The 24,209-nt window shown below is 42.5% G+C and overlaps 1 protein-coding gene across 7 annotated transcripts in view; it reads left to right on the forward strand.

Annotated features, from left to right (window-relative positions):
• The window catches only part of TSPAN4 (tetraspanin 4), a 689,771-nt gene that overhangs the window by 178,625 nt on the left and 486,937 nt on the right, over positions 1–24,209 (forward strand). For 2 of the 7 annotated variants that reach the window (XM_050952938.1, XM_050952941.1), the window contains exon 1: positions 20,473–20,554. The exons of the other annotated variants lie outside the window; for them this stretch is intronic. The gene's annotated coding sequence lies outside the window, so the exon portion shown is untranslated. Of the gene's footprint in view, positions 1–20,472; positions 20,555–24,209 lie in introns of those variants that run through there. 7 annotated transcript variants of the gene reach the window in all.

The following is a 24,209-nucleotide window of genomic DNA, read 5'->3' on the forward strand; positions in this document are numbered from 1 at the left end:
TTACAGTAATCATTAAAAATGGATAATGTTAATAAATACATAGGTTTGATGAAACAAAGTAGTGGTACTTACGTGCCTGTGCTTAATTTGTGTTTTCAATGATTTACCTTCTAAAAAAATCTGGCATGTCTCACACCTCCAGAAAGGGCATCTCGCACTCCCAGAGGGTGTGTGGACCCCTGGTTAAGAACCACTGCATTAGAGGCATATGAAGTTGCTAAATAGCATTCAGTGAGCTAAATGCAATTGTTATACCTTCTGATGCTTCTTACTGTAGACATACTTAAATAGAAACAGTTACAAGATGGTTGGCTTTAATAATCTCTTGTATATTTTCTATACCTACTCTCATTAAGTGTCACTTTTTTCCTCCTTGAGAAATACCTCAGAGTTTTATAGCACTGCCATTGAATAACACCCAGTGCATTACTGGGGGTGGTGGTGAGGCTCTCATACTGGAACTGTAAGTAACTGTAAGTTGTTCAGATGATCAGATTCCTGGACTATCCAAACACTCCTACAGGTATAATTCAGCATGTGAGGGCATGGGCGGGGGGAATCTCATTCCATTGCAACTATTAGCAACTGTTCTATCATAACTTTAGTTATTATTTTTCACTTGAACGGTTCAACTGAGAAGGGCCCATTTGTCTAGGCTCTATGCAGACATAATGTAAGAGACCCATAACCCTTAGCAATCCACATAGACAAGACAAAAAGGAATTATTATGATCTTTGTTTTACAAATGAGGAACTGAGGCACAGAGCTTAAGTAATTTGCCCGAAGTCACACCTGGAGTCTGTGGCAGGGTAGAGAATTAAACTTGGATCTCAAGGTTCCTAGTCCAATGCCTTAACAATAAGACCATCCTTCCTTTAGGGCAGCAGTTCTCAATCTGTGGGTCGGGCCCCCATTTTAATGGGGTCACCAGGGCTGGCATAGACTTGCTGGAGCCCGAGCCCCACCACCTGGGGCCGAAGACAAAGCCCAAGAGCTTTAGCCCTGGGCTATGGGGCTCAGGTTACAGGCCCCCTGCCTGCAGCCGAAGCCCTTGGGCTTTGGCTTTGGTCCCCTGACCTGGGATGATGGGGATCAGACTTTGGCCGCCTGACCTGGGGTGATGGGGCTCAGGTGGGCTCAGTCTTCAGTCCCCACTCAGGGAGTCGTGTTGTAATTTTTGTTGGCAGCATGGGGTTGCTTTGCAATGACATTTGAGAACCCCTGCTTTAGGGAGATGAAGAGGAACATTCATGATTTAATGGAAATAAAGATGCGTTCATTACATTATTCTTGCATGTTCTAAAACGTCAAAGTGTATTCAGCCAGTCACATTGCTTAACGTGCTGGGCATTCAATGACTCTTCTGTTTAGTGATGCCACTGTCTATAGTGACAATAATAGATTGTTCCACTGTCACTTTTGTTGGGAGTAGAGGGCTTAGATATTGAAAAAAATGGTTTCCGATCCAAACTTTCTCTGACAGTATCTTCCTTACCTCCGGCCCTTGGGGAGGGCTGGTTCAGAAACCCCTGTAATACAGTTTATGTATCATTTCCTAGTTGTTTGTATTGCTACTGTATTGCAAAGAATACCCCAAACCCACCCACATATTTCTCCTGCTTCCTCCCCACCTGAACCTTCCTTCTGACCGCACGTCACAGACATAAGCAGGAGGGAGAAGTTCCTTAGAGACAGCCTGTTCATCCTGCTCTTTAATTGGCACCAGGGAGCTGAGCATGTTTTCAGGCAGTGAAAAGCCTGGGATCAGAAGTCAAGCCATAGTTCCCATAGAGAGGAAGGATGGTCTTGTAGTTAAGGCCTGGATTCAATTCCTGTCTTTTGCCACAGTCTTCCCATGTGGTCTTGGGCAAGTTGTTTAATCTCGTAAACCCTCAGTTCTCTATATGTAAAATGGTGCTTAATCTTTCTTACCTCACATGGTTGTAAGGGGGGTACATTCATTAGTATATGTGAGGCGCTCAAACACTATGGGGATGGAGGTCACATAAGAACCTACATTTATCACTAGCCACTACGCCACATTTTCTAAGGGACCTCAACTTGGCTTTTAAACGTATGCCTCTAGTCTTTTTATTATTATTATTGATTATTTACTATTTGTATTACAATAACGCCTAACGGCCTCAGGCCTGTAGTGCTAGACATCATGCAAATGCATAGCAAGAAGACCATCTATTCTCTGAAGGATTTACAGTCCAAGTGTAAGAGGAGAGACAATAGGTGGATTCAGCAAACAGCTCTGGGGAGCACAAGGTAACAGTGAGATGGTTACGGTCAGTGTGGTTGGTGGAAGTCCCAGCACACAAGCTCTCCAGGCACTGTTTTGTTTTGTTTTGTTTTGTTTTGTTTTGTAGACATCTCAGCAGCAGAGAGTTTTAAGGAGAGATTTGGGTGAGGTCAATGGACTGGCCATGGAAATTTTAGATGAGGTGGCAATGTGAAGGTGGAAAATGTTGAGCAATCAAGACTGGCATTGTTATTGGGGCAATGTTAGGGTTTGTTATCCTAATAACATAGACATGAGGATCGATAGGGTGGGACTAAACCATCAAGGGCCGTAGAATGAAGATGAATAACTCGTGTTTTATGCTGTGGGGAAGTGGAAGGCAGTAGAAGAATGCAAAGAGGGTAATGTGATGGAAGCAACAATCTAGGTAATATTTGCTGCAGCATTTGGAATAGATGTAAGTGTGACAAGATGGCATGTGTCAAGGCCAGAGGGGAAGAGGTTGCAGTAATCAAGATGCACAACGTGGATAGTCTGAGCTTTGTCAGATTTGTTTGTAGAAATCTGGCTTTTTGTGCGCTACAAAGTGTTTTTCCTCCCTTTAAATTGAATTATTTTAACTGTCAGCGAGCACTTGATAATGTAGTGATACGTGCTCCAGAGATTTGCTCTTCATATTAGCATGCTATTGCATTCTATGTTGAGGCTAGACAGAGCCGCTCATCTATGCCTCACAGCCCCTATGGACTCACTTCACTTGCTCACGGGTGGGTCATTAAATAAGAAGAGAGACCTTGTCAGCAGCAAATATTAATATAAATCTCAATGCTTAGTAATACATTTACAAGGGTCACTGAGTGTCCCTCTAAATTTATAATAGACTCTGTCATTCACAGCTTCTCTGGGATAGAACTACTTGGTTTTGCTTCACTGTCCCCCTAGTCTGAATCCAAACTATCCAGGAGGTACCCCGTGATGCAGTTTTTTTGACAGATACCCTGTCAACTTAGAAATCTCTATTACTTTAGTCTGTATAAAATATTGCCTCCCACTCTGCTGGGGAAATAATGAATCATGATTGTGATGTAATTGATTCTGGAGTCATATACCTCGAATTTGCATGTTCAGGTGCATCTTAGGTTGGTAGTGACTGAAAGCGGTTACCATCTAATGACTGACTCTTGGCCTGTGTGAATTAAGTTGGTGAACTTATATCAGTTCCTAGTGAACATGTGTCCACATCACAGAATCCACCACTACAGACGCTACTTGGTGTCACGTGCAGGTAAGAGGCTGCTCCTTATTTCTTGGTGCAGTCACGTGCTGTGGGTTAGGATTACAAAAGATTTATACCACTGTCACATGGCATGGGATAATTTCCACAAATTGTAGCAGCATCCCTTACACTTGACACTTCTGAATGGACCATGGAAACTGAATTACCCTCTCACCTGAGAGTAGGTTCCTCAGTGACATATTGGAGGGGGAAAACAAAAGGAAGCTTGTACTTCTGCTGCTTGCACTCTTTGTCCTGTACATAAACAGAAGACTTCAGTCTTCTGAGCTGGTGAGCCAGTGCTTTTAACCAACACTAAATTCCTTTTATTTAAAAATAAACAGAGACTGATAAGCATGAATGGGACTAATTTTTTTTAAACATTAGAAATTATGCAGTGTATCAGTCTTTTGATTGTTAAAGACTGAGATCTCTTCATATGTCATTATGGGTGCAGAACCATTGTTTTTTCTCTCTCTCTTTCTTTCATGTTGTTAAGAAAATACCATGAAATAATTTTGCAAATGATTAGCTTGGGGAATTAGAGGGCCAAAGACTTAACTCCAGCTGTTTTATATTTTATATTCTGGGGCACATGACTTATGAAGAAAAGCTGAGGGAACTGGTCTTATTTAATCAGTAGAAGAGTAGACTGAGGGGGATTTGATAGCAGCCTTCAACTACCTGAAGGAGGGTTCCAGAGAGGATGGAGCTAGGCTGCTCTCAGTGCTGGAAAATGACAGAACAAGAAGCAATGGTTTCAAGTTGCAGTGGGGGAAGTCTAGGTTGGACATTAGGAAAAACTTTTTCACTAGGAGGGTAGTGAAGCACTGGAATGGGTTACCTAGGGAGGTGGTGGAATCTCCATCCTTAGAGGTTTTTAAGGGGTGGCTTGACAAAGCCCTGGCTGGGATGATTTAATTGGGGTTGGTCCTGCTTTGAGCAGGGGGTTGGACTAGATGACCTCCTGAGATCTCTTCCAACTTTAATCTTCTGTGATTCTATATTGGAGCACATTGTGCTGCCACTACACTGCTAGGCCAGCTGTCCATTATTCATTTTTAAAGCTAACTTTGCTTTTAAGACTTTTTGTAGTTAAAATTGGGTATCTTGGTATGATCCGTGCAGGGAGGCATGTATGTAACCAGGTCTGAGTGGTTTTAGTGCAGATGAAATCCAAAGTTGTGTTTAGTGTTGTTGTGAAATCCAAAATATGTTTGAGATAATGTCAGTGAAATTGAATTCTGTTAGAGAAGAATGTCTCCGCTGTTAGATAAAAAACATTGCAAAGACTTGATGTTTATTTTAAAAGCAGGAGACATTGATCCTGTGACAATATTCTATTAAGGTGATTTTATTTCTACTCTATGAAATGACTTGTGTACATTTCTTCACTTCATCTGATGAATGTTGGTGCAGAATAAGATGTTGCCCACTCTGTTTTCATTGATGCTATGTTCTGACAGATTTTGAGAATAAATTTATGGCAGGCAGCATGTTGCTAATTACTGACCAGCTGATCATGACAGTACAGGGTTCCTAGATGTATGGGAACTAGCTAGTTTCTGATGTGTGTGTGTTTTTTGTTTTTAAATTTTTTTAAATGAAACTTTTCTCAGTGAGGCATCCATTGTTCTGGGTGGCTGGCACAGATAGTCTGTATGAGGGCATTGGGCCAATTTCTGGCCTCATACGTGTGTGTGCAATTCATTGTGATGAAGCTCATGGAAGTTGTGCTCATGACTGTAAAATCAGAATTGCTTCTCATATCTGAGCTAAAGCAAGTCAGTGGTGAATGGTGACAGCTGGTGATCCAGTGTCTATGGCCTCAGCATTCTGGTCGCTGGTACCAAAACTATTGAGTCTTTCCTCCTACCACCTTTGTATTGATTCTAAGTGGAATGCTGCTATAAGTGCCACCCACAATCTGCTGAAGTCTTCAGGGAAAGTGAGAGAGCACATGCAGGTGCTGCACTATAATTTCAAGGCACAGCATCAAAGTTGGAGACCATCCAAATTGATGTAGGGTATGTGTGTGTGTGTGCGTGTGTGCCTCTGTTTCCTGTGTGATATGGTGGACATGCACAAAATATCTGCTGTTTCTGTTATTACAGAGGCAATATTTACCTCTGGAACTTTCAATGTAACACACCCATGATCCCACAGGACTTCATGGTTGTCGCTATGCTGGGTACTGTGACCTTTTGAATCTTCATGGTAGGACTATGCATAGGGCTCTTGCATAGGTCCCTAATGCTTTTAGTCACATAGAATCTGTGTGTATTCTACTGGGCCTTTGACATGCTGTTGAACCCTTCCATTTCTCTCTGGTTGAGGGTAATTGCACATGGACACACTGACTGGTTAGTTGCAAAATAGGTTCTTAACCTAGGGTTCATGAACAGGTCTCAGGGGATCATGACTACTCTGCTCTTCCCATATTGTTAAATGTGAGAGAGTGCTGGGGGTCCTTCTTTGTAAAGGCAAAAGTGGAGACCCCCTTGCATAATATGTTAAAAGAACATTATTAAGGTTGCAAGGTCAAGCACTCAGGAGTTAGGAAATGCCAGATTAAGGTTGCCTGTGCAACCTTGATTTGGCCTGCTTGAATTCTTATACAGGCTTTAATTACGTGATCATGTAGTATTTTTTTCCACTTGTATAGTGCTCAGGGCGGACCTGCTACCAGTGCCAAATGTAATAGCGAGATGGCTAGTCTTGTAATTAAGGCATTGGATTATGACTCAGGAGTCTTAAATTCAATTCCTGGCTATCCCATAAATGCCCTGGGTGGCTCTGGGCAAGTTCATGATTTCTGTGCCTCGGTTCCCTTTATGTAAAATGGTGATCATACCTCACAGGAGTTTAGGGAGGCACTCAGCTGTTCTGGAGATGGAGTCCACAGAAGAATCTAGATAGAATGATTAAAAACTAATCCCCTTCCCCAGTCTGTATCTCCTCACCATTCTGTACCTCATTGTATTTCTCTACTCTAGGTTCTTTCGCTTCCTCCCTCACTGCATATTTCTGGTCCATTTCCAGCTTCCACTTCCATTTAAAAACCTAAATTCACAAGCATCCATAAGACTGATGCACTGCTCTGACATCACTAACTTAGTTATTAGCACTAAAGCTATAAACACCAGTTACATTCCTCTTTACAGGTTGGGAACTGAAGCTTTGGCTACACTAGCACTTTCGTTGGCAAAACTTTTCTCAGTCAAGGGTTTTAAAAAAAATGGCACCCCCGCCCGATGTAAGTTTCATTGACAAAAGCACCTGTGTGGACAGCACTATGTTGGCAAGAGACGCTGCTGCCGTTCATTGGGAGTGGTTTAATTATGGTGGCGGGAGAGCTCTCTCCTGCCAGCATAGAGCAGCTGCCCAGTAGACCTTACAGTGATGCAGCTGCAGCAGTACAGTTCTGCCGCTATAAGATCTGTAGTCTAGCCATAGCCTCTGGCACAGAGGCATGGAGTGACTTTTGTCTTAGGACACACATTTCTGTTTTTCCCTTAAGTTATATAAGGTGATGACATGGGTTTAATTATTTTTTAAGCAATAAACTACAGAGGGATTGACTGAGTAATTAGACCAGTCAACAATAGCCCAGCAGGAGGAGCTTTGAGAGCTATATAAAGAAAATAGTCTGAAAGCAGCAAACAGGCTGTTCTCAAGAGCTTTCCTGACCAGATGGCCAGAAGGATGAGAATCCCATGCCGCTGCTGCAGCTCCCTCTGTGGCCTTGAGAGAGAGGCAAAGCTAAAAGCATATTTTGTGAGCCCAGGCTCAGGTTGCTAATGGCCAGTTCAGGACATGGGGATGAGAGATCAGATCCTCAGCTGGTGTCTTGCTAATTTACTGCTGGGGCTGATTCGCACTGGCTGAGACTCAGTTTTGGGGTGGGAGTACAAGAACTGGGAAAAAGTGTTAATCTCCATTCAGCGTCCATATGACTGCAAACAGTCTGCTTAGTGCCTGCTCTCTGGGACCAGCCGTATTTCACATACAGGTCTCCCCAGTCGTGGCAGGCATGTATCAGAGACCAGCAGCCAGTTCTATACTGAAAACTACTTGTAAATCAGAAGCCCTTCTCCCACAGACAGACTTCTCAGCTAAGTGAATCAACAGTGACCCTTAGTGGCAGAACAGAGTCAGTGCCTGCTGGTCTTCACTGCACAGCCCTCTCTTTACTAGGATTTTAATTTCACAACTCAGATTAAGATTAAGGATGAAATGATCCCTCTCCCACTGCCATTTATTATCACTGGGAGCCCAGTTTTTCAATGTGGTCATCTTAATAAGATGCTCAACATTTGCCTGTGAACGTTTTGATCAGCACTCTGGCATGTAAATGGCCATGGTGTTAATCTAAGCATAGATATGATGTATGGATACCTCATAAGGGCCCCATACTTGAAAACCACATCCCCCTGCTCCAACACAAAAGCAATATTCTCCCTCTAAAAGGATAAATAATATGGAGGGCTTAGACTCACACCTTTGTCTTTGTTTTCATGTAAATTAAGATTCTTGAGACCCTTCAAGTTTAGCATCTATGTGCAGCCTATCAGTGTATACAGTGCACTTTATACACGTCACAGCACTGCAGCATACTTTTGCCCATCCCCATGTCTATCTGGAACTGAAAGCCAGAGCTCACGACTAGAAATTATGATGATTGGTATAAGTGATGATGATGTTGTATTTTTTATGGTTCAGCATTCATATTGAACCAAGGCCATGCTTCAAAATAGGTTTTAAGTAGAGCCCCACCTGTTCATTTTTCAATGAGACAATCTGCTTTTCTGTGTTCTTATGTTGAATTTAAAAAAAACGATTGGCAGAAGTCAATTTATTTTCTTGGCTGGCATCCGATTTCTGCCTGGTTTTCTATCCAAATGGCATCTCCTCCTCCCCCTCTTAAGGTTTGCACTTCTGGCTGCTCCTCATAACCCTTTGGGCATGAAGTGGCATGCCTGGAAGCTGTGTGTAAGTCATTTGGGCAGTGGAAGAAGAGGGCTGAAGACTTGTTCTAAGAAGACAGGGTGGGCAGGGAAGAGATGTTTTAATTAAATAAATCATCAACTTACGTCCATAGCTCTTTTTGCTAAAATTAAGTTGATGTATCTTCTGTGAAGTTCATCTTTAGTGTGTGTGTACGTGGCCTAAATTTTCAAAAATGAGTAGTGATCTTGACTGCCTCAATTTTTGGGTGCTTCATTTGACACACCTTCAGGGGTTCCCAAACTGTGGGTCAGGACCCCTCAGGGTCACAAAGTGGTTACGTGGAGGTCGCAAGCTGCCATCTCGCTGGCAGCAGAGCCATGCCTGGCAGGGGGAAAGGATCACACTTAGAGGCTTGCCATGTGAAAGGGATCACCAGTATAAAGAGTTAGAGAACCACTGCCTTAATGGGACCTGATTTTCAGAAAGTGTTGAGTACCTGCACTCTGAAAATCAAGCTTCCTCAAGAGTTTCACGTTGGGCACCCAAATCACTTGTCACTTTTGAAAATGTAGGCTGTAATGTGTCTGTACCTGGTAGGGAGCTGGACAGGATAATATAATAGGTGTAATCCATCCATAACTTCTGTGGTGCAGTAGTTGATACCTATATATTGACTATATATGGCGATTAAAAAAAAAATGGGGAGGTGAGAGTGAGAATCCACTTCTTTTCCCACTTACCCCAAACTCAATTATTGTCTGACTTTTATAAGAGTTAAAGCTAGGAAGTCCTGGCCCTGAGCTCTGTTCATCTAGCCTGTGAATAGGTTGCATTAAAAGAAAGCAGAGAGAGAAGGAAGGTGTTTTAAAAACACTTTGAGTCAGGTGGCTTTTGGAGTAATGTTTTGGAGAGCTCCATGGGGAGCCCATTAGGCCCTGATGCCTTGCCACTTTATAAATTTGCACAGACCTCCATTAGTTCTGTTTCTGAAATTTCTTGATCTAACCTGTCTTGGCTGGAACTGGCTGCAGCAGATTGATGGTTGGGAAAAAATGAGTTTGGGGCTTGGCTTCTAGAGATTTGTATAGCGAGGTGAAATTTACAGTGCTCCATAAAATGCAGGCTTATTTCATATGGATCCTAAAAAGTGGTTTGCAGAGAGCTCTGAATGGGTAGGGGTCTGTGTTATGACTTGAATTGTGCTTTCCAGTCTTGTCGCTTGGCGCAAGTATTTTTTTTTTTTTAAATATATGTGGTGTGCTGTCCTTATAATAGGAAAACACTTGCTCCCTGCTGAATGCTCTCAAATACATCACCTCATGGAGATGGCACTTAAGAGCACAGGACTACATTAAGGTGGAAAAGGAATAATGTACTTTCACTTGAAGTTAACCAAAATAAAGTTTAGAAACCCCACAGTGGTGACAGGTAAATCCTCCAGGTGCAGCACTGTGAGAACATTTTTTCATACCACCCAAAAAACCCCTTTTGTGGAACGGTGCCACATGTTAGTAATAAAAAAAATACTTTGGACTTACATAGTGCCTGTTGTCTGAGGATCTTAAAGCACTTTACAGAGGTGGTTAGGTATTATTACTCCCATTTTACACGTGGAAGAATTTGAAGCACAACTGGAGGGTGTAACTGCCCAAGGTCATGCAGTGAGTCAGTAACAGAGTTGGGAACAGTCAGGTCTCCTGACTCTCAGTCCCTTACTCCAACCACTAGACAAAACTGCCTTCATATTAGTGACAGGCAAATCTCCCTCAGCTGTATAACTTGTTAGTTCAAGAGCTCAGGGCAAGTGTGGGTGAATAACCAATGTAACGTCTATCAAATGGGATGGTTCTGTTATATTAACTTGGATAGAATACGTGGGCTAAAGGTGTTAATGTAACCTAATCACTGTCTAACATTAAACGGTGTTAAATAAGGTCTGGGGCTTGGTATACAGAGACCTCAGCCTGCTTGGCACCATGGCAAACACATCATTAAAAATTTTGTAATCCTTTATTAAAGGTATGGAAAAGAAGGAAACATGGTTAAAGCATTTGAAATGTAAAGTACTAAATAAAACTTTGATTTTAATAACATCCCTCGTTCCTTTTCCCCATAGCTGTAGACAGGCTTTAGTAGGAACTCTCCCGTCCCCCTTCCCCAATTGTTTCTCTTAAATGATATCAAAGATGCTAATAACTGTCATCCCAAATGGTGTTTGGGATTCTGCTGCAGCTGGTAGGGATGGTGATGTCATCTGGGTGTGTCTCTCTCTCTCTCTCTCTCTCTGGCCCCTTTTGGTCAGGACACCTATCAGGATCAGTATGATGAAGGCCCAGAGTTGCAGGAAACAGTGAGAGTGGCAGCCATGATGGTGAAGCTAGCACCAATAGCCTTTGTCTGTTCTTTCTTTCTGTCTTTTTTTTTTTTTTCTTTTTGTTCGTTCATACTCTTCTCCTCTTCCTTCCCCCCTACCCGGCCTATTCTTTTAAGGACCTAAAAAGGGAGTGATGGATGGAATAGCCCATCCCCTTATTGTTTTGTCTACTGATTAGACCTGATATTTACCAATTTTGGCTCATTAACTTCTGGCTCAACATCTCCTGTTTTAAACAAGCATAATTTCAGCACAGTCCTTGAATCATATTAAGTTGGCCTTTTTGTTTAGACTAATTTAGTTATTCTGTCTGCCTTTTGTATCTTTTCCCATCAATATTTGTTGTCATAGATATTGTAACATCTTATGAACCCGTATATACTTTTCACAGGCTCAGTCACAATTTGGGTAAATTTGTAGGCACAGTTGTCACAACAGTTCATCTTTAGGCATCTATGCTCTGTAAATCATCCTGTGAATTTTGAAGCTTTCTGGATAAATGATTAAAGCATACTGCAGCCTTGTGAAACAGGTGACTTTGAGGAAAAATCACCAACTTGGCCTCTTGTCTCAGGAATTATATGGACAAACTGAACTGAGGGCAATTGTAATATCGATATTTTACCCTTGAAAAGTCACTGTGTTTAGGGGTGAGATGTCATGAACTGTTGAGTCTCAAGGTCTTCAGCTGAATGTGACTGGATGAAATGTGCTTAAAGAGAAGCTCCTTCAGGGCACCATTTCTATTTATTTGAAGGCACTGAAGTAAAACGTAATACTACAGTTGTCCATAAGTGACCCATATCCTAGGTGAACATCCATAAGCATTTTAGGACAAGGGTCATGATCTGTAAAGAAAGAGCAAGATCTTGTTGTTGACCAGAATAAATTAATAGTCCATGGGGCATATTTTCTTGCCTACTGACTAGCAATTTTGGGTGTCCTAGTTTTTGAGGGCCCAACTGTGACACCATAGAGCATCTGCCCTTTGAAAATCAGGCCCTCTTCAGGTGTCTCAAGTTGGGCACTTGTGATCACTAGCACTTTTGAAAATTCAGGCTTTTCATCCTTATGTGTTGTGACTTATTAAAAGTGAGAACATCAACTAGATTTTCCTTGAACATAAAGCATTACATAAACACACAAGCAGAATATGAGATTGTGACATATGAGAGCACAATTCAGACTAATGTCTAGCTGTATCATCCCTGCCCTGTAGCCTGGATTACTCTCACACAGCTTCCAGCCACATCTTGGCTCTTACCAGCCTTGGTTATACTGCAGGGTGACCCCAACACACTTAGTCTTAAATTTCCCGCTCCTAGAAATGTAAATCCTATATTGCCCCATCCTCTCCTGAATAATACAAGTTTATTTATAACATTCATTATTTCTTTAATAGAAATAATATGCACACAACTTGCCACCCTATATGGAGTTTCTCAGACCCTTCAATTTAAACAAGTTTATTTACTACAAAGAGATTTTAAGTGAGTGCAAGTAATGAGGCATAAAGGTCATAAATAGTTACAAGAAAAATAAAGATAAAATGCAACTGGTGCCTAACTGTGCTTTGAATTTAACATAGTTTGTTTTCTCACCACAAGCTTTCAGCAGTCTTACTGACCAAATTTCTTCGGTCAGGGCCCCTTCTCCCAGGATCCAGTGAATGCTTCCTTTGTCATTTCAGGTGCCGTGAATGCGAAGGGCAGGGAGGTGAGGTGGTGTGGTGCCTTGGGCTGTTTGTCCCTCCTTTTTCAAGAGAAGGATGCGCACTATAAACACATTTCCAGCTGAGATTCAGGAGACAAAAGTTCTATGTGGAAGGATGTTCCCTGCTGCTTTTTCCTCAGCTATTTGAGCTTCTTTTGTTTCCCTTCCGGCTTCAGGACTCTGTTTACTGCTTAAATGCAAATTAAGCAGAACACACATTCCTTTAAGACCAACGTGTTTGCCAGCCTCAGTTTGGATATGTTAATAACACCACACAGTGGAATCTTATTGCTTCACGTACAATGTTGCTCCACACATTTTACCAGAACAATAATGACCAGCAAATTATGAGTTTTTAAATGATACCCCACAAGGCATACTTTGTACAAAGGTTATTACAATAGGGTGTGGACACGAGGTTACATTCTGTCACAGAGGTACAGAAAAAGCACATCCATCCATTCAAAATAGAGCAATGCTGGATCAGAAACAGCTGTCCATTACAGCTCCCAGTGGAAAGAGTGGGATGGAGAGAATAAGGAGATGGGAGGAGAGGGTAGTGGGAGGGAAGGAAATAATCACTGCTATTTGTCTCAAGGAGCATCATTCAATGGACCAACATTCATGATTCTACAGTTAGATGCCATTCCTGGCTCATGGTTGGTCCATTCATATTTGTACTAAGACACTAAAAGGAAAATGAAAGGAGCAGGGGACCACTAAGCAAAAAAGGTTCTAATTAGTATGTTAATATCTTATCACAAAGTTGGTCAATATCAGCACGAATAGTTTCACTGGTGGTTTTATAGTACACTCTTAATAAGGGTGGCAAAATTGTAAAAAAACAAATATAGAATCATGTATCCCTTATGAATTAGTCCTCCCATGGCGGAAGAAAATGGCATTTATCCTTCTGTGATCTCTTTGCTATTTCTCCCTGTAGTTCTTTTCTTCTTCCCAGTGAGCATTTGTGCAGGGGTTTTTTATTTCTCTTTTTTAAAATGAACATGTTATGTGTATGCGATGATGCATGTTTATATTAAGAAAGGCAAAGGTGACGCACAGTACATCTTGCCCTGGCAGTGGAAGGTTCAGAGGTTTGCACTGGTTCTTAGGGCCAGTCTACATAGCAAGTTACTATCTGGCAAGCCCATGTATGAATCTACAGATTCTGGCTTACCACACAGTAACTCACTGCACTGTCACAAGTGTCTACCCAGGAGTCCTGGAGTGTGACTTGGCATATGCTACTGTCAAGCCACACACTGGGACGTTTTCAATTCTATAGCAATGTCCATGCAATATATTATAGTACAGTGTTAGTGTGCTACAGATTCTCACCTTGGCTTGCTGCACAATAATCTGTCCTGTAGACAAGTCCTCAGTTGTGTTTAGGGTGACCAGAGGTCCCGATTTTATAGGGACAGTCCTGATATTTGAGGCTTTGGCTTATATAGGTGCCTATTACCCCTCCACCCCGTCCTGATTTTTCACCCTTGCTATCTGGTCACCCTAGTTGTGTTTAATGACCAGTTGCTTCTGTGGAAGTATGGGAGAATCTTGCTTTTCATTTCCTTGCTGAGTGCCTGGCTCTAACCAATGCTCGTTCTCTTTGCTAAATTCTTTCAAGAGTTTTATGCATGAAATGGTGGCATGGTAGTGGTAGTGGAAGGTTGCATTGCATTGAAACAAGTGAATTCCCTATAGTACCACTAGATTTATAACGGCTGGATCCTCGCAGAGAGAATGTTAGAGCAAGGTTGCCAAAGACAAATAAATCAACTAGACACACTGAAATTTATGGTCCCCTCCAGAGAACAGAATGGGAGCTGTGATTTATATATTTATTTACTTTAATAAATATAAAAAAATAAAGTGTGACATTTATAGAGGATTTTGGCAGTGAGCAATGACAATTCAATTTCTTCCTATCTACCCAGTCAACAAGTCTTTCCCTGGAAGAAGCTCTTGTAAAATGGGCAGGATTTTAAAAATACAAAATGTCAGGTGTGTGTATGAGAGAGACAAAATGCTGTTTTGAAAGTTGGAAGAAGTGACTGATCAAGGGATTAATGAGAGGCCATAAAACAAATAAAAATGGACTTTTTGCCATTTACTATCAGAAGACCAATTTTTTCCCCAGGAACTATAATATACACGTGATGTGCACCAGCCCACAAACTATAGCATCCTACGTGTAAGCGTGAGTATGTTCAGAGAGAGTAGCTGGCTAAACAGGATGCTGGAAGGCTGGCATCCAGAGGATGGGAGGGGAAGAGTGTGGGGTGTAGTCTCTGTGGCATGTAATGCTAAGGTGTGTTCCTCTTGATGGTGACCAGCCCTCTGTGGTGAAAGGAAGTGGTTCAGGACTGTTTAGAAAAGCTGGATGAGCATAAGTTCATGGGGTCGGATGCACTGCATCCAAGGGTGCTAAAGGAGTTGGCGGATGTGATTGCAGAGCCATTGGCCATTATCTTTGAAAACTCATCGTGATCAGGAGAGGTCCTGGATGACTGGAAAAAGGCTAATGTAGTGCCCATTTTCAAAAAGGGAAGGAGGAGGATCTGGGGAACTACAGGCCAGTCAGCCTCACCTCAGTCGCTGGAAAATTGTGGAGCAGGTCCTCAAGGAATCAATTCTGAAGCACTTAGAGGAGAGAAAAGTGATCAGGAACAGTCAGCTTGGATTCACCAAGGGCAAGTCATGCCTGGCTAACCTAATTGCCTTCTATGTCGAGATAACTTGCTCTGTGGATGAGGGGAAAGCACTGGACATGTTGTTCCTTGACTTTAGCAAAGCTTTTGATACGGTCTCCCAAAGTATTCTTGCCAGCAAGTTAAGGAAGTATGGGCTGGATGAATGGACTACAAGGTGGATAGAAAGCTGGCTAGATCGTCAGGCTCAACGGGTAGAGATCAATGGCTCCATGGCTAGTTGTCAACCGGTATTAAGCGGAGTGCCCCAAGGGTCAGTCCTGGGGCTGGTTTTGTTCAATATCTTCAGTGATCTGGAGGAAGGCGTGGACTGCACACTCAGCAAGTTTGCAGATGACACAAAACTGGGAGGAGTGGTAGATATGCTGGAGGGTAGGGATAGGATACAGAAGGACCTAGACAAATTAGAAGATTGAGACAAAAGAAATCTGAGGTTCAACAAGGACAAGTGCAGCGTCCCACACTTAGGACGGAAGAATCCCATGCACTGCTACAAACTAGGCACCAAACGGCTAGGTAGCAGTTCTGCAGAAAAGTAGTTAGGGGTTACAGTGGATGAGACGCTGGATCAGAGTCAACAGTGTGCCCTTGTTGCCAAGAAGGCTAACGGCATTTTGGGCTGTATAAGTAGGAGCATTGCCAGCAGATTGAGGGACGTGATCATTCCCCTCTATTCGGCATCGGTGAGGCCTCATCTGGAGTACTGTGTCCAGTTTTGGGCCTCGCGCTACAAGAAGGATGTGGAAAAATTGGAAAGAGTTCTGTGGAGAGCAACAAAAATGATTAAGGGACTGGAGCACATGACTTATGAGGAGAGGCTGAGGGAACTGGGATTTAGTCTGCAGAAGAGAAGAATAAGGAGGCATTTGATAGCTGCTTTCAACTACCTGAAAGGGGTTTCCAAAGAGGATGGATCTAGACTATTCTCATTGGTACCAGATGACAGAAGGAGGAGTAATGGTCTCAAGTTGCAATGTGGGAGGTTTAGGTTGGATATTAGGAAAAACTTTTTCACTAGGAGAGTGGTGAAGTACTGGAATGGGTTACCTAGAGAGGTGGCGGAATCTTCTTCCTTAGAGGTTTTTAAGGTCAAGCTTGACAAAGCCCTGGCTGGGATGATTTAGTTGGGGATTGGTCCTGCTTTGAGCAGGGGATTAGACTAGATGACCTCCTGAAGTCCCTTCCAACCCTGATATTCTGTGAAGAGCAGAGAGAGATGCACTGTGAAATAGCTCACCTTATCCTTTCCTTGCTCTTGTGTCAGAATTGTTTTTGTGTGCAGCAAAATGAACTGTTGCACAACAGAGTTACTTGTGTATGACTCCTTAATAGGAGACTGTCAATGGAAAGCCAACAGTATGTTGACCGTGTTGCCTTATTGGAGTGTTTGTCTGATTGTGAGTGCAGGGATATGTGTGATATAATACTATGAGAAGAAGATACTGTAGTCTTCCTCTGTGACCAGCATTTTGGAAGGATATTCTTTGTCCCACAAAACAGGAAAAGGATGAGCAATCAGTGGATTCAGCATCATTGGAGAATATCTTTTTGCATCCTTACCTTTCGTTTAACTACTGATGGCCAGTAAAAATACCTAGCATAGGTTGGCCAACCCTAGTTAGAGTGACTTTACCAATATGTAATAGCCTATTGCATTTCTCTCCGCTTCTTTGCCTTCTTATCCATTGTGTCTCAGAGGGGAAAGAAGGTTGAGGAAGGCCAAAGCTCCATAAGGAGGTGGCCGATGAAAAGTCGGATGCCAGGTGCCATTTTATAGGGAAACATTAGGTTTTGTATGAAATCTTGGGCCCAGATGCTCAGCAGATGTAAATCAATATAGTGCCACTGAAGTCAATGGAGTGATGTTGATTTACACCAGCTGATGATTTGGTCCCTAATTTTTTTTTCTTTTAACAAGACTGCCCATTTCTTTAAAGGGGAGACTGTTTTGGTTAAAGTGAGTCAGATGACTAGGGGAAGCATCTCATCCATCGCTGGGCTACCTTTGATTTCTGTTTTCAGGCAACGAACACAGACAATCTCTTCTGAGTTTTTCCAGCAGCTCTTTCAGAGAGCTGCCCATTACACTGGTCTAAAATTTTTGAGAAGTCGTCTGCCTCAGAGATAAAATGTGATATTTATTATGTATTTTGATGTGCTGAATTCAAATATGATAATTAAAACAACGGATTGGCTACTGTTTGTAAGATATTTAAGTTTTTACATTTTATGTCTATGTATATTGTGTAGATAGTAGAGTTTTAATCATAAATTGTAAGCCTAGGTCTTTTCATGTGTTTATGGTTGCTTTACATGATATTTCACCTGTCCTGTTTATGTAACACTTTAAAAATCAGCAAAAGGGTTATATAAATAAAATTCATTATGAAACAAAAGGCAGAAAACTATTATGTACATAGTTTAGTCCTATTCAGTGTCTACTCGGTGCTTCTTGGCTTGTCTCTTGTATTTATTAAATGGAGCATCTCTTGTCACTGTCCAGCAATAGTCTGCAAGCATTGATGGGCTCCATTTGCCCTGATAGCCTGCCAGGAGATTCCACTGCTGTAATCTGGAGCCCAACAGCTCTGCCTTACTCTTGGGTAGTTCCAAATCCCTGACAAGGTCATTCAGTTCACCTTGTGTTATGAGGTGTGGTTCAGAGGAGGAGGATGGGAGAAAATGTGGGTCCTGTGACACTGATGGTTCAGGACCAGAAGTTTCATCCTCTTCCTCTTCCTCGTCTGACTCAAGTGAGAGTGATTCTGGTGCATCAGGAACCGGCAGTCCTTCTCTGTGGGGTATTGGGTGTATAGCTGATGGAATGTTTGGATAATGCACAGTCCACTTTTTCTTCTTTGACACACCTTTCCCAACTAGAGGCACCATGCAGAAGTAACAATTGCTGGTATGATCTGTTGGCTGTCTCCAAATCATTGGCACTGCAAAAGGCATAGATTTCCTTTTCCTGGTCAACCACTGGCGAAGATTTGTTGCACAAGTGTTGCAACATATGTGTGGGGCCCACCTCTTGTCCTGATCTCCAATTTTGCAGGCAAAATAAAGGTGATAGGCTTTCTTAACCATAGTGGTTATACTGCGCTTTTGTGATGCAAAAGTCACTTCACTACAAACATAGCAGAAGTTATCTGCACTGTTCACACAAGTACGAGGCATCTCTGCTCACTTTGGCTAAACAGAAATGTGTCCCTTTGCAAAATCAAACACTGACAAATAAGAGAGCACCACACTGTATGATTTCTAGAGCTGATATAGGGCAATTTGTTCAGCAGAGTGATGTAAGCTTTGTTATATTGCATCATCCATGACTTCTAGGAATAACATGATGCAATTCATATCATGTATGACACAATACCAGCTTCAGATTGCATCATTCATTGTTTTGCCTAAAAAGCAAGTACTGTCCAAACCCAGTCATAGATTTATTCATAGATCCAGTCAAAGATGTATTTTAGTTATTTCTGGTTTAAATTGAGATCCCTTCCCTTTATAACTCGCTTATCCTCTGCCATTTCCAAGTCACGGGTCGTATATACTGACCCAATAGCATATCTTGAAAACTAGAGCCAATCAACAATTTTAAGCATCATTTTCGTTCTCAGTGACCCAGAATTAGTAAAGTTGGACTACGTTTGTTTCAGAAGCATTTTGGCTGTAGAGCAGTGTTATAGGTATTTCTCCTTGGAGTGCCTTTAGCTGAGAAATTAAGCAGCGTAACATGTGTAGAGACATTGCAATGCTCCAAATGCTAATACTCTGCTGATATGCTTCAGTGGCAGGGTTGTTATAATACTTAGCCCTGTCTCTCACTCAGAACATGTAATGGGGGAAATATAACTCTTCATTAGCAAACAAAAGGGAGAGATTGATACTTGGAGAACAAATCAGGTCATGGGGATGGTTTCTTCCAGTTGTGACTCAGCCTTCAAGTACTTATAAACCTGCTACTGGTATGCCACATGGCTCTCTTTAATGTGCTTGAGAGAATTATGTACTCGGGTCTTTTTTCCTCCCTATATGTTTTTTCTTTTGCTCGTCTGTGTTCTTGGCCACCATCACCGTGCACTGCTTACCTTTCTGAGCTGAGAAAGAGAACTCCAATTCCTTTCCCTCTGGGGTAAAAGGCGGTTGTTGCGCTGGCGGTTTCCATTGCATCATCAGGCTCCCAGTTTAAGAAGGAGAGAGCATATGTTGTTTGCTCACAGAATTCTAGTGGGTTTTAAGCCTAGTGATGTGTAACACTTGCCATATACAAACAATAATAATGAGGGCATGTCTGCTTGAGCCTGTGTGTGGCTGGAGAAGAGTGTATTTACTTCCTGGTTACGTATTTCCATTGCCTTTATCGTTCTTATGGTAATTGGTAATTAGGGAACAACTCCATCTTATGTAACTGTAAGAGCATTTATTACATGCAACGTATCTGACAAACTGGGGGAAGGGAACATGGACCCTTAGCTAGAATTTTCAAGTGACTGGTATGTTTGAGTGACCAGGTTGAGGGCCTGAGTTTCAGAGGGTAGGTGCTCAGCAATTTCAGAAAATCCTTTAAGGCATCTCAAGTTAGGCACTCAAAAATCAGTCATTGCTTTTGAAAATGTGGGCCTATAAACAGAGGCCTGTTTTTATAGCTACTCAAGCATGTGCCACTATCCTCCCTTGAGTGGACCCATAGAAGCGTACTGGACTGCTCCCCAGAATAAAACAATGCAAGTGCTTAAGTGCTGGCAAGATTGAGCTGTGATCTGTGTGTACATGGTGCCTAATGCTTTTGTCCAGCTTGCTATATACCAAAGGTTTAAAACCTTGAGTAGACCTGCCCAGCTTCTTTCTCTGTATCTTAATCCGATGGCAGCTTGTAAAGTACCCTCCCTTTTGCCATGGAGCTTGCAGAGTGATTTAATGAGACATTTACAATCTCATTTCTTTTTGTCTCTTAATTTACATGTTCCTTATTCAAATAGTCACAGCTTGATGGTCCCGCTCAAGGCAAAAATCCACCGTAAAGAACCTAGGCAAAGATAATGCTAAACAAGTGGGCCTTTTGGAATGGGGTCTCTCATCCCTTTTCCTGACTTGTCACCAATGAGGCCTTTATATATTTCAACAGCTCTCACAGTCTAAGTTCCTCATCTCCTTTAATCATCTCTTATATATCTTCCATTCTGCTTTCATCTGGCCTTTATTTTGCCCATCCCTGCTGTTGTCATAGCTTGGAGAATTAACCAGCATCTCTAAGGAGTGGGAACAAGGGCAGGTAAGAATTGATCTCTTTTCGCTGCTAACCCTGGGCCAGTATCTTTACTCACACTGCATCGTACCTCGTTCCTCAATTGGCCCTGTTGACTCCAATGGGACTATTTCTGTGTAAGGTACTGTGCAATGCAAGTAAGAGCATTGCAGTCAGGGACTGTGGTTCCCGACCGATGAGAGCTGTGGACGCAATGCACAGAGCTGCCTGACCATGTCTCTGCCTAGCAGCTGAGTGAGGGGGACGTTGCTGCTTCCGAGGAGCCCCCTCCCCCATGTAAACGCTGCCCGGAGCCCGCCTCACCCTATCCCGTGCCCTCAACCTTCTTCCCCCTCCCAAACCCAAACTCTGCTGCTGCTGGGGATAGGGTAGGGGGCACGGTGACTGCCTGAGCTGCCCCTGAGCTATGTGCACCAGTCGCTGCAGAAGTCACATAAAGTCATGGAATCTGTGATTTCCGTGACCTCCATGACAAACTCGCAGCCTTACTGATTATCCATTGCCCTTCCCCTTATGTGGTCATCTGTGTGTGCTAAGTGGATATAAAATTCTACCATACTGATTTTGCAGTAAAGATGTAACTGACACTCAGGATGACAAGAATGTGGAAAATAGGGGCCTGCTGTCAACAGCTCTATTTTTCATGACTCCCTCACCCTCCCAAGGCTGTTCTTGTTGAAAATATTGTGGCCATGAGGCTACCAGCAGATTCTGTTACACAGTGGTATGTACATAGGCCAAGATTGTCAAAAGAGAGGTTACATGATTTCCCCAAGGTCCTACTGCAAGATTTTGGAACAGCTGGGAATAGTACCAAGATCTCGTGACTTCTCATCTTGTGTCTCACTCACTGGGCTTGTTTTAAAAGCACTGCCCTGCAGCCACTTCATATGAGAGATTCCTCAAACAGATTCCCTCCCTTTGGCTTTCGCAAAGACAGTGCAGGTGTATCATTCTGAGGTGACGTTTTCTTAAGGGAGAGATGTGCTCATGCAAAGGACTTCATTAGGCACTTGTCTTTCTGCCTTAGTATTTTTCTTCTGAACTACCGTCTCACCTTCCTGTCAGTGCAGCTTTGTCTTCACTAAACCATGGCAATGATGACTGAATGCTCGTTGCTGTGGCATTTGCTAATCCTCCTCTTGGAGCCAGTGTTGCTGCTTGCGCCTTGGGGTGAACATGGTGTGCTGATAGCATTTAGTCTGGTAGAATACCAAATGATCACGCTTCCCCCGATTTTCCTCCTGGGCAGCATTATTTGTGATTGTCTAGACTCTCAAAGGGCACAAGTAATTAATAGTCCAAGTAGTGGAAGGACAGTTTTAAAAAACCCTGCTCCTCAAGATCATGTTAGGGCTTTGGGTCGGAGTTTAATGACTAATTGCAACACGCTCCTGCTCTTCTTGAGGAGTTGCTGTTTATCTAGCCATGCAAGTTGTTTTTCATTGACCGCAAAGCTCTATCCTGTGCTAAGAAAACAAATGTGAAAAGGAATCCTTCCATGGTAGGTCTGGAAATTTTCTAGAGTGTACTGCGTGGAGATGTATATGATGGGACAAGACCGAAAAAGAGAAAATCATGACTAGTATGGAGAAGGGAGACAGGGTGAACCAAAGTTCCCAATCTTATAACCCAAGCAGGAAACAGGCACTAAATTGAGAGGTGGCCAATTTGAAGATGATAAAAGGAAATAATTATTTTCATAAAACTAGCATTAGTCTGTGAAGCTCATTGCCACAAGATATCATGGAGGCCAAATGCTTAGCAGGATTCAGACATGTATGTAGGTAACAAGGACATCCAGAGTTGTAGCAGTAAGTACTATGACAACCGCAAGAGTACTAGAAGGGATATAAACCTTCATGTCCTACAGCTTAATTCAGCCTTTGGTATTTTGGGTAACAAGAGGAACTTTCTCTGGGAGCAAATTGTCACTAACTGCAAAGTGCAGGCTTCCTTGCACCTTCCTGTGTAGCCCCTAAGTGCTGCCCACTGTTAGATTAGATAGGAGCACTGGTCTGGTGCAGAGTGGCAATTTGTATGCTCCTCTGTTAGCACGGGCGAGGAGTAGGGTGAATAAACCTGAGAGCAACTCTCATCTCTGACACCAATACTCCTAACAATGTAGGATCCAGGCCTGTAGTTTTGCCTGAGATAGTACTTTGAGTTTTGATATACATACATTTTTACTAATATGTGTGAACAAAAGGATTCTTACTAAGGACAGAGATGGACGCTGTAAATGTTGCTTTTGCCTAAGCCAGAGGGGTTTGTTAGTATAATGGGAACAGATAAGAGCAGTTGAAGTGTTACACTCCCACCCCGCCCGGTAGTGGTGTCAGACTCCATCAGGTTGAGGGACATCTACAGAGAACACATCACTGGACATCGGCAATACCAGGAGGGATGAGCTGGAATGCCAAGGAGAAGCACAGTGGGGAAAGTAACTGAAATAATTTCCTTCTGGATTGTACTTTTTAAATGGATAACCTACCCTAAATTCTCAACGACTGAGGGACAATCTTCACTCATTGATATATTTGTTTTCCACAACCAACTCTCAGTATCCCTTTTCATGAGTGATGTACCCGAATACTTGGATGCTAAGACCTAAATTGTATTCTTACATTTATACACCTAAATTTGGGTGATTGCTGATTATGCACTATATGTATCTTATCACTTTAAAAGCAAACTTTGTATTTCTGGATAATCTAAGCACTATACCCAGAGGTACAGACACACTTTTCTCAACCTGTGTACTATCTAATTTTTTAACATTAGCTTTAATAACATTTTAAAATATAGGAGCGCACACTTAAAGACTGGCTCAAATTCTTATCTTAAGGTAAGATCAAGCAACCAATTGGGAGGGGCAAGGGAGGATTTGTGGGGGGAGGTAAAACATTAAAAGACCAGAGAAATTCCTGCCCCTGACTGGAGCACAACCTCACTCCTTACCCCTCCCCTGAGGGGGGAGGGGGAAGGGGTAGGAATGAAGACTCCAGACCCACGATCCCTCCCAAAATGGAACATGACCATAAGTTGTAAGGAGTGGGACTGTGAGCATGCATTTCAGGCATAATTCTGCCTGCTGAGAAGTGGGGAGTCGGAACATTGGGAAACAAGGCTTTGCAGCGTAAGAGTTATGGGACACGTTTGCTGGAAACTAACTGCGATAAACATTGCATTGTCTGCATTTCAGACTTCTTCTCTCTGCCTGTGTGACAAAAACCAGGAGAGAGGGTGAAGGGAAAGCCCTCTAACAATCTCCACCACCTTCTCCAAGTACATCGAGGAAAAGGGCCTCCTTCAAGTAGTCTCCGTGCTGAGCACCAGAATTTAGTGCTTTGCATTCTGTGCTGCCTGCACTGCCTGTCAGATTCTTTTAGTCCTGCGCTTGGCAGTTATGGGATAACCTGCCCCAAGGAACTGTTCCTTCCAAAGCCCTAAGAGTTTGAGATTGGCTCATAAGGCAGGAGAGTTTCTACCCCTGCCCAAACTCTTGTTTTTAAAAATATTTACTGCTATAGCTCAGAATAGTCTCATTACCCATATAAATAGCAAATACTGTTTTGCATCCTACTAAGTTTTTTGGCCTCAATAATATCTTGTGGCAATGAGTTCCACAAACTATTTTTTCATTGTGAGGGAGAATTTC

The sequence above is a fragment of the Gopherus flavomarginatus genome, chromosome 5, assembly GCF_025201925.1.
Source record: "Gopherus flavomarginatus isolate rGopFla2 chromosome 5, rGopFla2.mat.asm, whole genome shotgun sequence".
NCBI lineage: Eukaryota > Metazoa > Chordata > Testudines > Testudinidae > Gopherus > Gopherus flavomarginatus.